This window comes from Dipteris shenzhenensis, chromosome 11 (assembly GCF_047967505.1).
Source record: "Dipteris shenzhenensis isolate YYH24624 ecotype China chromosome 11, Dip_SZ_1.0, whole genome shotgun sequence".
NCBI classification, from domain to species: Eukaryota; Viridiplantae; Streptophyta; class Polypodiopsida; order Gleicheniales; family Dipteridaceae; genus Dipteris; species Dipteris shenzhenensis.
Genome location: NC_141606.1, coordinates 33,004,875 through 33,020,462, shown reverse-complemented (window position 1 = coordinate 33,020,462; position 15,588 = coordinate 33,004,875). Strand labels below are relative to the sequence as shown.

The 15,588-nt window shown below is 38.3% G+C and overlaps 1 long non-coding RNA gene across 2 annotated transcripts; it reads left to right on the top strand.

The window, feature by feature from the left end:
• The first annotated feature begins 13,193 nt into the window (after positions 1-13,193).
• Positions 13,194-14,479, top strand: LOC147896930 (uncharacterized). Of its 2 annotated transcripts, none has more exons than XR_015541821.1 (4): positions 13,194-13,717; positions 13,817-13,896; positions 14,000-14,059; positions 14,173-14,479. It is a non-coding gene; the product is annotated as an uncharacterized LOC147896930 (long non-coding RNA). The 2 variants fall into 2 exon arrangements; XR_015541820.1 differs by having other exon boundaries at positions 13,198-13,717; positions 14,000-14,065.
• Positions 14,480-15,588: the final 1,109 nt, after the last annotated feature.

Below are 15,588 nucleotides of genomic sequence, written 5' to 3'. Positions count from 1 at the left end.
TGTTGTGCATATCACATTCACATATCTTTCTTGAAGGATGCACTCAACCACATTCGTTCTCAAAATTTTGGTCTCCATGGATGTGGATGCAGATGCAGAAGTTTGGTCTATGTAGGAGATGGTAAAAGCATGACATGTACATCTGTAGTTCATATGTTCAATGGTGTCACACAGTTGTGGGAGTCTATAGTCTGTTGCCCAAAGAAGGAATACAAATCCTTCCATGATAGAAAGTGCTTGATGGGAAAATACAAAAACTGTGGTGTTAAGAAATTGAAATGCTGCTCTCTGGAGACAAGAAAGACAGGGCAAAATATGACTGTGAAGCTATTTGAATATGTAGAGACTGTGGCCCAAATAGGGAAACAAAAAGAAAATGAAAGATCTCATGAATAAGGAGATGCACTATTGGGAGTTCCTTAAAATATTAAAAACAAAGCTCAACCTCTTTATTACTCACAATTTCATCACTCGGTGTGGCAAGCACAATAGTTCAAGGATTGCATTCATAATTTTCTTGATTATGTGGTTGTGTCTGTGGTAGACTTTGTTGAAAACTATGCTTTTAAAGAGCAGAATGCGATCTGGTCTATGCATTGGCATTCTACACAGGTTACCATATTTATACACATAACATACTATAGGAAGGTGAGTGAACTATGCATTTTTTCATTTCAAATGATAGAATTAATGATACATTGTTTGTGCAACATTGTTTCATGTTACACTTTCAATGGTTGAAGGAACAAGGGGTGGTAATTAAACAACATTGGGTGTGGTCAGATGGTGCTGCTTCACAGTTCAAGGCTTATAGGCCATTTTATTTTGTGGCAAGATATGTTAGTTTGATGAGGTTAGAAATGAGTCATTTTTTCTCAGTATCAGGACATGGCAAGGGAGAACATGACAGAGCAGGAGTTGTGGTGAAGAGAACATTGACACACAAAGAATTGAAGCCAAATGGATCTATCTTAAAGTGTGTTGCTGATGTAGTTACTTACTGTAGGGCCAACCTTTCAGAGAGGGATGAAGCTTGCTATCCTTTAAAACAGAGGAATTGCACCCGTGTTTTTTGGGAGGTTAAAGTAGATGTTAAAAGGGAGGGAAAATGGAATTGTGGAAGTATCCTAAAATCACGATCTGTGCATGCTATTCGTGGTCATAACCCACGGGACCCTATAGGACTTGCCACGAGACATTTGTCTTGCTCTCTCTCTCTCTCTCTCTCTCTCTCTCTCTCTCTCTCCCTCCTTCTTCTCTCCTCTCCCCTTCTGGTCTCCCCTCTCTCCCTCTCTCTCTCTCTTTCTCTCTCTCGGCAGGCCACATGAATGAAATTCATCTTGTTATTATGACTCTCATTTAATGCATCCTTACAATTTCATAGGCATGGATAGTACTAAAGAACAAATATGAAACCACAATTAGACAAGGATCCACACTCTAGAGAATTATCTTGTGTTAGAGAAACTATTTGAGTGTGAAGCAATAGATATGTTAACTACATGGGTGAAGAACTACAAGTTCAAATGTCTAGAATTGGTACTATTGTCACTATTGAAGATCTTGCATGAAGGAACACTCATATTCTTACTCCCAAGTATAATAGGTTTTATCATAGCATTGAATGCTCACCTTTGAAGAGTTTAGCACCATGCTTCTTGATGAGGAAATGCATCAAAATCTAGGCAAGGATACGATTCATCTTTCTCTATAGGCTCAAAGAAATGAAAGGGTAAAGTCTCAATAATCCCTCTTCTTCAAAGGATAAGATGAAGAGAAAGACAAAATGCTTTTACTACAATAGAAGCAGTTACATTCAAAATAAGGCTAGAAAGAAGGCTATAGATGAGAAGAGTGGTATGATAACTCCATCCAAGATGAGTTGGAGCTATTCATGGTGGCTATAGAAGAAATCAATAATAAGTCAACCTAGTTGCCTAGGATTAATAAATAATGTATCATTGACAGTGGAGCTTCTTGACACATAACTAGTTACGATTGGTACACCTCCCTATAGCCTATAGGGAGGTGTAGAAATCCTTGTATAGCATATAAGAAATGGCGTCCTAGCAATAGTTAGAAACGATGCAAAATGCCCAACCAAAGGCATAAGTACTATTTCTTTCTTGTCTAATGGAGTTATTAAGTAGTTGTCAGATGTCTTGTATGTTCTTGATATCGTAATCTCAAGGTTTTCTTTGACTAGAATGGTGCAAAGGTGTTGATGCAAATGGCACAATCATTATTGGAAGGGAGACATGGCACAACAATGTCTATGAACTTTTAGCTTAATTGGTCATGCTGGTTTGGGGCAAGTAAGCTATGGCATGAAAGGTTTGGTCATCTAAGCCTTGTTGCATTAAGAAGGATGAAAAAAACTAAGATGGCGGCAAGCCTACTAGTACTAATAGATTCTCTAGATGTCTTTGGAGATTGTATAATGGGAGAGTAGCATCGGTAGCCATTTCCATAAGAGTAGGCTCAAAGAAAGGAAAGGGTAAGTCTCAATAATCTCTCTTCTTCAAAGGATAAGATGAAGAGAAAGACAAAATTCTTCTACTACAACATAAGCAGTTACATTCAAAATGAGTGTAGAAAGAAGGCTATAGATGAGAAGAGTGGTATGATAAATCCATCCAATATGAGTTTGAGCTGTTCATGGTGGCTATAGAAGAAATCCGTCCTAAGTCAGTCTAGTTACCTAGGGTTAATAAATAATGTATCATTGACAGTGGAGCTTCTTGACACATAACTAGTTACGATTGGTACACCTCCCTATAGCCTATAGGGAGGTGTAGAAATCCTTGTATAGTAGATAAGAAATGGCGCCCTAGTAGTAGTTGGAAACTATGCAAAATTCCCAACCAAAGGCATAAGTACTATTTCTTTCTTGTCTAATGGAGTTATTAAGTAGTTGTCAGATGTCTTGTATGTTCTAAATATCAAGAGAAACTTGTTGTCCATTGTTGAGGCTATCACCGATTTGATCTCAGGGTTCTCTTTGACTAGAATGGTGCAAAGGTGTTGATGCAAATGGCACAATCATTATTGGAAGAGGAACATGGCACAACAATGTCTATGAACTTTTAGCTTAATTGGTCATGCTGGTTTGGTAAGCTATGGTATGAAAGGTTTGGCCATCTAAGCCTTGTTGCATTAAGAAGGATGCAAAAAACTAAGATGGTAGTAAGGCTACTAGTAATAATAGATTCTCTAGATGTCTTTGAAGATTGTATAATGGGAAAGTAGCATCAGTAACCATTTCCACAAGAGGCAAGTAGAGAAGAATCTCCTCTGTAGATCACCCAAATGGACCTCTATAGAGACATGAAGAAGAAATTAGGCAAGAAGCTAATTATGTTGAGATTGGATGGAGGTAGAGAACTCAGAGCTCACATATCAACCTATGGGTGCTCTCGGAGAGCTACACATTTGCACAATGGCACAATTTGATCTTGGGTGTCTTTGAAATGTATCACAAGGATTGATCTCTAGTGAGGTCTCATCCATCATGGAAAGATGCTCTCTCTTGTGTTGCTTCTGGCTACCAATGTGCAAGATTTTGCTTGTGTTCCAAAATAAGATGTCAAAGTAACGCAATGTTGGGGTTTGTGTTTGTGGGAGATATCATATGGAGATGGGTGATTAAGCGTATTGTGAATCCAAGTATGCAAGAATGGGAAAGAAAATCTAGAAAGCAAACAGTACTTGTATTAATGTAGAACTTCTCAGTTACAACAACCGTAGTAGCTACAAACTCAATGCTCAAACATTCTATTGCCTGCCTTGGTTGAGGCTCAACACTCACTAAGAGTAGCGAGACTCAACTCCTTCTAGCCTATGTAGATCCTAACAAGACAAAATTCGGGGAGCTGGACAAGCAATTGAGTGAGCCCATCATCTCTCAAACTCAAGGTCTGAGTACTTATAGACTTAAGTGGCTGAATATGGAACCTTCCTATTCTAGACCTTGGAACTCATTAGATTATTGCTACTAACTGGATTTCCTATGTTGTCCTAAGTTGGCCTTCCCTATTGCTCATAGCTGCACCCCTTCAATTTTTGGTGTTGGTGCAACTTCATTAAAATAGTCTTGATCCAAGCTAATTGCATTTAACCTGCATGCATAAATTCCATCCTCAGTAGTCAGTTGACCTAACCTACATGTATGGTCTTAATCCAAGATAGTTGAGATAACTTGAGATCAACATTTCACCTTAGCTTTACTTCTACTATGTCATTGGCAGTTGCTTGGGCTCATAGATGAGCTATTGTTCAAATGTGGGAGGTTTTCTGCAAGGTTATTGCTAACAAGGCATGGGACTAGCCTTTCTTCATTTGGGGCTAGGCTCTATTGCCATAGAGACAATGGTGGTTTCTTGTCAAGAGTTAGAATAGGGGGGAAGTGAAGGGCTTTAGAAGAGCTAATGAGCACTACTTGTCCCCCCGGCCTAGGTTCCTTGGATTGTGAACCAAGTGGCATTGGTGGCTCTAGTGGCCAAGGGTGAAACTCACTAATATTGATTGGGGTTTGCTTTGAATAGTTCCACCATACCTCAATCCATTCTCTTACTATCTGGCCCAATTCAAAACTAGATCGTATCTTCGAAATGTGGAGGGTAACAATTAATACCATAGCAGATCATGCAAAAGCTGACTAACATTAGTGCTCTATAATGGGTTTCATTCCCTTCAACATCAAACCATAACCGAGGCCTCTCTCTCCTCAAACCCTCATTATCATTCTTAGCTTCCCGATGGACTTGGTTCCTCAAATATCATACAGAGGTGATACCACACTATGGGTTTATTTGTTCATCATCCCCACGGGCTCCAAAGATATATAGTATTCATGTTTGTGTTTGTATTTGTCTTGGGTGTAGACGCAAGCTTAGTGGCTCAAGATTGTTTCACCCTTGCTTACTACAACACCCCTAATGACTCCATCTTATATCTAGTGTTGCTCTTGAGAGGTTGCACATAGATTTTTGTAAAGACATTGATGGGTAATATGATCGCATTGGAGGTTGAGAGCTTCAATACTTGTCTACACATTCTCACAGCCAATGGGGTAGAATATGCATTGGTTGTACTCATTATAGGTGGAGGGGTGACTTGAAACTTTTACAAAGGAAAGGATCTACCAAATACCTTTTGGGCCAAAGCATGTAAGACATCAATATAAATCATCAACCAAAGCTACATTAAAGTGATGAAGGGGATGACCCCTCAATAAGTCTACTCTAGTAAGAAACCTTTAGTTGCACATTTCAAAACTTTTGAAAGTGATTGTTATGTGCATGTGTCAAAAAAATCAAGAACTAAGTGGGATCCAAAGAGCCAAAATTGTATATTTCTAGGAGGTGATGGGTTACCATGTCTATGATCTTGCAAAAACAAGGTCATAGTGAGCTGACATACCATGTTTGTGAAGCAGCCTCAGATTGGAGCAGAAGGTGTTCTCTCTAGAAAACTAAAAGATCTATTCCTAGTAGAAAGCTACCAACTTAGTAGATCTATGCCTCCTAGGTGGATGGGAGGTGAAAGACAAAGACAAAGATGAAGAGCCTATAGAACCATGAAGGAAAATGCCATGAACTAAGTGGATAAGGTACCTTTTTGGATGGCAAGAACGCTCTAGTCATTGAGTATGAGCCATTTAACCACAACCTTTCAAAGAGAGTAGTGGGGCAATGAAGGGCCCAAGATCGCTTAGTCAACTACACAATTATGACTATAGTGATGGAGGTGGATGAGCCCATAAGTCATGCAAAGTGCAAGGAGACTTGAATTGGATGGAAGCTATGCAAATCAGAGTATTGTTCCATTATCATAGAACAACATATTGGACCTAGTGAATCATCCATAGAAACACACAGTAATTGGCATCAAGTGGTTGTATAAAGCCAAGGACAAATTCGATGGATCATTGGATAAGTACAAGGCCTAGGTCATGGCAAAAGGATTTCCAAGGTTGAAGGATTTAACTATTAGGAGCAAGTTATCCACAAAGCCCTGGAAGGGCCATTAGGAGGTAGGGATGCAAAAGTTGAAATACATCAAAGATACTTTAGAGTATGGCATCATTATACTAAGGGCAAGGCCTTGAATGGATTTTGTGACTAAAATTGGGCAAGAAACATGGATAGCAGGAGCAATATAATATTGTTTTTTGCTTGGATCTTGAGTTATCTCATGGTTCAATAAGAAGCAGCCTATTTTTGCTCCTTTTTCTGCTAAGGCCAAGTTCAAACTAGGTTGATTGGCTGCCTGTAAGTAACTTGGAAGGTTTAGAGAGACATGGTAGCAGTCTAAGAACAACCAACAAACTAACATTATCATACCTAGAGTTGCATGGAAATTGCAAAGAGTCTTGTGCTCCATGCTCGCACGAATTGAGATTCAATATCACTTTGTGCATGAGATCATCATGGATGGAGAGGTTGAGCTAGTCTATTGTCCAACCATATAGAGAATGGCAGATATGTCTGTGTGAAAAATTATCTTGGGAGATATTTGCTAGAGAAACATCTTTATTCACTCAACATTTGACTAAAGAGGCAGTTCACCTTTGTGGACATTGAGGGGGGGGTTTAGAAATCAATGTTCCACTCTCACCTAACAACATGGGTACCAGCTAGCTTTGCTTTGTAAGACCCTCTCTATGAGGAGACGGAACTGAGTTGCATGGATGCTTGGTAGTTCATAGTTTAGAGACTAGATGGAGGCCAAGGGCATGATGGTCAAAGGTATGAACATTAGCTAGGGTCTGATGGTATGCATTCCTTTATCGGGGTGGTGGCTTAGATGACCACTAACCTAAGGCTGGCCATTGGCTTAGTAGCAACCGATCTCCCAACAAGGTCTATATAACGATAAACCACATAGCCCATTAGAATTTGATTTCTACCTCCCTTGTAAAAAATTAAACAAACCTCCCAAGCTATTTGTAGAACCCCAATGTTTTTTGCAAACTAACCTAGTGTTGGGGGATCTAAGCACATTTTGGAGACAAATAGGAAGGAATAAGGGCCATTATGTAGATGAGGTCAAGGAATTGGGAGTAGATAAATGAGGTCAAGGAATTGGGAGTAGATAAGAATTTGGCAAAAGCTAGAAGTATAGTGGCAGGGAACAGTTCAACATTAGAAAGCTATGCATGCTTGGAAAGCACTTGGGGTGCACTCCAAAGAAAAAATTAGCATGCCAAATACAGAAATCTCAAAACCTTAACTTGCATCTAGTAGACATGAGTTGATTGGATTAGTTCATTTCATACTGTGTGGTCCAAGCTCACCATAAAATATTAAACACAATGTAGCATTGAAGTGTATAACTAGCCCTCATAGGACAAACATAAATCCTTGCTATGGATTTGCATGATTTGAGAAGGGAGGAGTTGCAATGTAGAAAAAATGTGGCCTCATGAAACTTCTCATTAAATCCTTGTCATGCCAATTAGTTGGGACTATGTGCACCATGGTCTTCCAGATGTTATAACATGAAACAAGGAATAATGCATACAAGGAACTTAGAGAAATATGGATCTAGAGATTTAAACCGAGATCTAGGCCATTCTTGGATCTTAATGATGGTTGTTGGAAGAAGAAAAACATAAACTTGATTCAAAAAAACAAAATTTGATTCAAACAATCCTTTGAGTCTAGAGCCATAAAGTAGATCCAAGCCATCCTCCAGTTTTAGAGCCAAAAACTAGCCTTATAAGAACATGAATAGTAAACTTTCAACATGAAGTCCTATGTGACTAACCAACTCCAAAAAATTAGTAGCCCACCATGCACATGAGGGCAAGGAATCAGGAGTAGATGAGAGCTAGGTAAAATCTAGAATGGTTTAGCACTTGAATGCTATGCATGATTGGAAAGCACTTGGGGTGTACTTCAAAGCCAAAATTGACGTGCAAAAGTGAAAAATGCCAGAAAGTCAACCTACACATAGAGACAACATAATAAATCACAATGGTGGGTTTACTTGGATGATCACTACATACCCACAAAAAAAAGACAAGGTCCTTTTATGCAACCAATTAGTCCAATAGTCCATGGGCATTGACTTCATGGCAGCATGTAGGGGGATCATTACACAATGTGAAGGGGACCTAATCTAAAATAGATATGGTGCATCCTCTGGATCTCATGCCATCATCGAAAGCCAAAGGCATAAACTAAAATCCATGCCATCCTCTAGATCTAGAGCCATAAGCTAGCCTTCATCCAAAAACCAAGCCACTTTCAGACCAAGATATTTTGCCTCTTTTGTCTTTGGATATTTCATCCATTCCTAGACCATCTTTCTAAGAGACATCATTTCATTTTTCGGGTCTATCTTCATGGTGGTGAAGGCTTTGGATGCCATCATCATTTCATTAAAATACTAAGAAGCCGCATGAGTCATTGCATTGCCTCTTAAGTGACATGCTTGCTTGTTTGTGATATCGTAGATGTCTTTATAAGAACACTATTTCTACGTGGGAGGAAGATTTATTATAGAAATATATTTAGCATAAAGATTTTCCTTGCTAGATATAATCATAAAAATTGGTTACAATGCACGGGTGCCAATTATCACATGGACAGACAATGTGAGGGCATAGATTGAGGTGGTGCACAAAGGAGTCACAGTATCTATATTATGCCAGGCTTGATGCTTATTGATATGAGTGATTCCCATGCTAAGTTAGTGTTATTATAATTAGACATATCATGTATTTTGATGTTTGTATAGCAAGCGTGATTGTGCTACGATTAATTGGTACGATGATTCATCAATTGATTGTTACTAACACCATTGGCAATTTGAGTATCGATGATAAGTGGACAACAAGGAATGGAGATGGTGAAGATAATTTCAATTGAACAAAATATTGAATGGAGACCATGGGTCAATATTGAAAATTGATATTTTTTTCGTCAACTATTTTTGGGTAAAATGATGTACATTAAGCTGAGGACTAATTTATTTGATTAATTTTGGATGAGGGAATTAAAGCCTTAAGATATTTTAAGCTTATAGAATTATGGTGATCAATTCTTCCAATTGTGGTCAAGGATAAGAAATTATAAATACTCTAGATGGCAGATTGGACCCAATGCTACATCCCTTTATTCTCTTCTTATCTCTTCCAAGCTGCTATTGATTCCTTTGTTCATGATTTCTATTTTCATGTTTTTGTTATTCGTAAATTGTGGGCATGGTTGATTTTTGTTTTCATGATGGTGGTATTAGGGCCTTGATATGCCCTTTCAAAAGAGACTTTAAAGGGCATTGAGGTACATGTGCATAAAAATGTGCGGGAGTAATCCACTTTAAGTTTCCTCAGGATTCAAAGTGTGTAAACCTATAATCTATGAATTCCATTTATTTGCCTCCCTCATCATGGCGGAGTTATTGAGGCTTAACTAGAATATGACTGAGATGTAAAATCCATTTGTGTGTTTTTATGTAGATAGTGCTCACCAATAGCATGCCACACTATAGATTTAGGAAGCAATAGAACCAATTTCAAATGCTAGCCCTTAGTCGAGCCATTAGGCCCACAATTCATGGATGCTACTAGCAAAACAATGTAGACTATAGTGCAGCCAAGACCTTGAGACACCACATCATCAAAATTTGCATCCACTCCGCAATAGCAAAAGCCAAGAAGCCCGCATTAAAGTCAATCATAAAGAGCACTTGTAGGATCCTAAACACAATAGTGTCATAGACTCCCTAGTCCGTTGCTAGGTTTGAGGATGTCAAAAACCATGATTGGAGAATATTGTTTCTGCAATAGCCTTCATGAGAGTAGATTGTGTCACCCCTGCCCCCTCAATACACATACACACACATAAGAATATTAATATATAGTAGAAAAGATTGCATTAGAGTCTCACAAAGAGAACCTGTAGGAGCCTGAGCATAATAGTGTCATAGATTCCCAATACACATAGTCCACTACTAGGTTTGAGCACCTCAAAAACCATGATTGGAGAATACGGATTCTTTAATAACCTTCATCCCCCCTGCCGCCCCCCCCCCCCCAACACACACAAAAGTATTCATATATATTCAAGAGAATGGTATGGTTACTTAAGTTGAATCTACTAAATTGATATGGGAAGGGAATAATTGGATTTCAATGCTTAGCATTAGGCTAACATGTATAATGAAGAGTGTGTTATGGAAAATGTATATGATGGAAAGAGTTTGGTTGTTTATAAAAGTGGAGAGGTTGTTGGCACATCCTAATGTGACTCTTACTACATGCTATGAACTATAGTTAGAAAACATAAAGGTGATTGAAGTTTTCTTAATAATAGTCTTAAAAAATGATAACATGGAGTTTGAAAAATCAAACCATGACTCATGACCATAAATTACAGCATTTCACTGACCTAATTTTGAATCAATAACCTATTATGGACATAAGCCTTTGTAGTTGAACCAAGGATATTGAAATTGTAACTTGTATGGCTCCTTCAAAGGTTGATTGATCATGAAGAATACTGCCCATAAGACTACTAACAAGGACGATAGAAGCTAAAAATATAGGGTTAACGATTTTTGAATCTTGGATAAAAACTAGGCCATCATTGAGTCAATTAGCTAGAGGTTGTAATCCATTGAAAATATTTCAATATTAAAGAAAAAAATGTGTTCACATTAAAAGATTATTAAATCTATAATTTATTGTATGGGTAATATATGTTAAGATTACTACATCTAAATTTTCTAAAAATAAGAAACAATTTTGTGTACTTGCTCATAAGGTTCATATACTCATAACATGAAATGCTTAATTATTTTAGATAATAGAGTATGTTTCATGATGCACATGGTATGTTTTGATGAATTCATTCTACTAAATTGAACTGAATGAGATTTGGAGAAAATTTAAAGAGGAGAAAAATATATGATTGATTTAGACCACACGATAACATTCTTGCTAAGCAAGAGGGGAGACATGAATGCATACATGAAGATGAAGAATATCTTAAAGGATGGCTAGGTGAGATAATGTCTTATATGCATTTTCTAGCTAGAGAAGAAAATACATATAGGATAATTACCAAATACCAAGACATTAAGTTAATGATTGATTGCAGAAATAAAAAACTTTGAAGTGTGATTGGAAAATGGTTGACATATATTTCTCTACTAGCTATAGATTAATATATGTCAATTACTACTTCTCACATTATAAGGGAAAGAGTCAAATAATTAAGCTTTGTCTTTGTTACTTTTCTCAATGTCATACTGGTATGGGATGCATAGATGTTAAGAACTTTGGCAAATACAATACTAGAATCTGTAACAGAGTAACATGATTAGTGATTTGATGAAATATAATTAAATGCTACTGGTATGCTACTTGTACAAGAAGATGATAAAAGTAGCTTTGATTCCTTTCTTCATGGTATGATGGTTTGTGTGGAAGAAATACTTTCTTTCTTATTCATAGCTTTTTCATAAGACTTGCAAGTGTGGGGGGAAGATATACATGCACCATTAATCTACAAAATTTATGCATCGTTTCTTGTTTTCAAGATAAGAGTGCACAAAATTTGTGTTTTGATTGGCATGGGTGATGAGATGATACTTGAATTGTGCTTTTCCAAAACTTGTGGATTGATTTTATATGTAAGTTATGGCCACTTATTTCATTGTCAAGTAGTCAAGTGATACTTTAATTGGCATCAAATGTAACCATCTAAACTATTCCAGTCTTCAAATTCAAAGTGATTTGTAATTTTTAGATGAAAATCGACATTCAATTGCCAACCTAACCTTAAGCAATGTGTTTACTACTACCATCCAAAAATTGGCCTTCACCGCTTGAAGCTAATTTTGATTAAGAAACTTTGCTTGAGCAATGGTCATCCTCTATTGGCATGTGCTTGGCCTTTACCCTCTCTTTTAGTATCCCTTTTTGGGTTAGTAAAATATGTAAAGGTGAGATAACCTCTATTTTTCCTTCTTATAGCACGTCTCTCGCATATGCAAGGATAACGTAAGGGTGCAATAGCCTTTCACTTCAAATATTCTTTTTATGCATGCATTTACTTTAGAAGCTTGAGAACAATTTCACAGTTTGTAATCAAGGTCTACATGTTAATGTCAATTGTGCTAAGCCTTTACCATGCTTGCGAAGGTCCATTGGATGCATCACGATGACACATTTGTCCTACAAGAGGCAATGCTATTGATTGCTCCTTTGTTGAGAGACATTTGGAATATCGATTCCTCCCTTGTTGGATATACTAACTCAAGGGTGGTGGGAAGAGGCATCAGTCTTGGTTGGAAATGGGCTAACTTGTCCTAGAATGGCTAGAGAAATGTCCACATGGTACCCATTCTCAAACTCATATTACTTCTAATTTGTGCACTTGGACCTATATTGGACCAATGTACGTACTTGTTGGAAGGAGTCAAAGGTTCCAAGTTACATTTTGATTTTGTTATGCAGGAAGTCCTTGTTGAAACAAAAAAGCCTTAATCTCCACCATTAGACATTTAATGCTTTCAACTAGGATAGTAAATTGCAAGTGGCACTACAATTTATGAGCCTTATGGGGAGTTCATGTGTGACGAGTTATTTGACTTCATCTTCCAAGGACCTTTTCCATATGAGGGAATGCTGGGTGAGTGGCCATCCAATCGAAATGTGGTGCGCATCCTTTGACCACTATGGAAAACCGGACAATCAAAATCAAGGGGGAGTATGGCCCCTATCGTGCAAAATAACACTTGCAAGTCTTGATCTTTTTGTAGCCAATTGAGCAAAATAGTCACAATTTTGGTTAGTTGACTTCAAGATTATAGTTTCCCTCATGGTTTGTATTAGAAAAAGATGAAAGAAGAGCACACGAAGCAAACTTGGATATGCAAGCCTATGTGAGGATGGTAGCCCTTGGTGTAGATCAACTGGCCAGGCTCTCGCATCCAAGAACCCACTTTGGGGATTTGGGCAACGTCCTAAGAGTAGAGCATGAACACATTAGAGACAGTAAGGGCGTTAGAATTCTTCATGTAGAATTCTAAACCCCCATACAAGTCCCCTATACAAACAAGAAACAAACCAATAAAAATCTAGAATTCAAAGTCCCCTATATACACAAGAAATAGAACGCTCATTCTGGTGGGGTGTTGAAGAACATCATTCTTTCATGTGTAAAGGTTATATGCTTATGAAGTGACAAAAACCTCCTTTTTAGAAATCTAGACTTTAAGTCCTCAAAAAGGGCTTGCACATTGCATTATACTTGGGTTTTTTGTGAAGCTTGAGGATGATCAATAATAATGTGTGCATAGAATTGAAGAGAGCACATTTTTTTGTGAACAGTGAGGATGATCAATAATGTGTGCAAGTTGAAGACAATATGAGTTTTTGCTATCAGTCTCTGGAATGTGTTTTGTACACACAGTGGAAGACAATATGAGTTTTTGCTATCAGTCTCTGGAACGTGTTCCAAATTGACTGTCTTCACCAGCAGATAGCCCTTTATGTATTTTGGACTTTAGAGCTATCCTTATGTAATCAAGCAGACCGGAAAAGCTGTACTTCATTTGAGCTTTTCAGCAGTTTCCAAGGCTTAGCTGCCACAGGCCTTATGCCCTCCCACTCCGTCGGTGTTCATGCAAAAATATGGGTGGAGAAAGGCTGTGCAAGTGCGTTTCAAGTCCGTCCTATTGGTTGGACAACAGGCTTAAAAAGGTTGGTTTACGATTTTTGTATAACTGAGCACAGCGAGCAATTTTAGCATGGCAGCTGACGCCTAGACAAATTGTATCTTGCGACACTGGCTATAAACAGGCTTCCAACTGCATTCACCACATCAAGGAGTCTTGTTCCTACATGGATTATTGGTGTTGCCAAGCAACAAAATCTTCAAGGTCAAAATCTTTGAAGTGAAATTGCTCATGTGAGACTGCGTCAAATGTCAAAACTAGTGTCGTTGCAGAATGAACTGATGAACTTTTCTTTTAATGCTTGCAGGGGCAATTGATGTCTATGACTCTCTGTTTTTTCACCTTTTGCCAGGAGTCGCAAGGACAGGTTCAGGTTTGGAAGACTTTATATTTTCTTTGGGGCATGAGATGTATACTTTTAAACATGTACTGCTTCATAGTAGTCATTAGTGTGATGCATGGTTTATGATGTCTTTGCAGGATTTTTCCAGGAAGAGATTGGCTTGCATTTGCTCCAGGCATAAAGAGAGGGTGCTAGCTTTTCCAATTATGAGTAGCAACATCGCCTAATTGTGGCCTCTGTAAGAATTACTTAAACTTATATTATGATTCTGATTTCTGTTTTAAGTATCCCGCCCGAAACATCTGCTGCTCTTTTTAAGCCTGTGGGAATATTTTACAAATGTTTGTGGGTGTATAACTACTGCTGAAACAGCATTTTGGCATGACCGTTCTCAGCTTAAACCGCTAAAACCCTGCCAGAGTTTATTATTGCTGGAATGCATTTTTTCCGACTGAAGCTTTTCTACCTTGTGATCTGGGGGTGCTTGTGCTTGGGTACGCATGAGATCATAACAATTGCTTATCAAGTAGTTTTCTTTTCTAGTTTTGTATGTGAAAATTTTCTTTTTTTGTGGAAACTCTCTCTCTCTCTCTCTCTCTCTATATATATATATATATATATATATATATATAAAACTCTCTCTCTCTCTCTCTCTATATATATATATATATATATATACATAGCTCTAGCTCTAGTTTGACTAGTGAGAGAGTGTGTCTAGGCATACTTCCAAGACCCCCTGATGATGGGATGGCTTTTTGATACACTAGTGAGTCCCGTAGCCATGTATGCAGCACCCTTCTAGGACAGTGACCTATCAACAACCGAGTGGCAGAGATTTGAGAGGCTACAAGTGACTATGGGATCAAGGATGACTTAGAGTAAGCCCTCGGTATCCCTTAGATTATACAGGCAGAGTTCGCTATGACACCACTTCAAATTGATGCCATCTTTCAGATGGTGACATATTTTGATAGGGTATGGGCTTTCCCTACTGGGAGGCTACCGAGGTTGGCATTGGAGTCATCCAGACAACTAGCTGAGAGTGGGCTTAGCACAGCTTGGTACGCATGCATATCCAAATCGTTTGATAGACATTGGATCGCCTCCCTCCCTTTCAGTACAGCTTAGATGCTCCATCCCTCCAGATCTCGAGAGATAAGATCAACTGTATCATACGGTTGGATCTACTCCAGCTCTATACATCATAGACTTGGGATGGGAACCAAGAGTTCCCCACCAAGATCTAGTTCTACCACGATCACTTTCTGAGAGTATTACACGATAGAGTGATATCAGGCCCTTGTATCTAGAGGACAAATGAGTCTAACATGCATTGAGAATTGCCATCGGACAGATGCGGGTCTCGTCCCATCAGCTGAGGATCAAGGCAAGGAGAGCAACATGCACACCTAGAGAGCATCTCTTTTGCAGGGGAGATAGAGGAGCACTTCCTATGTACTTGTCCAGCCTATTATGAGATTTGAGGATGGTACCATTGTTTCTTTTAGGAGGGACACGAGTTCGGGCCACTCTCCTAACTGATTACTTCC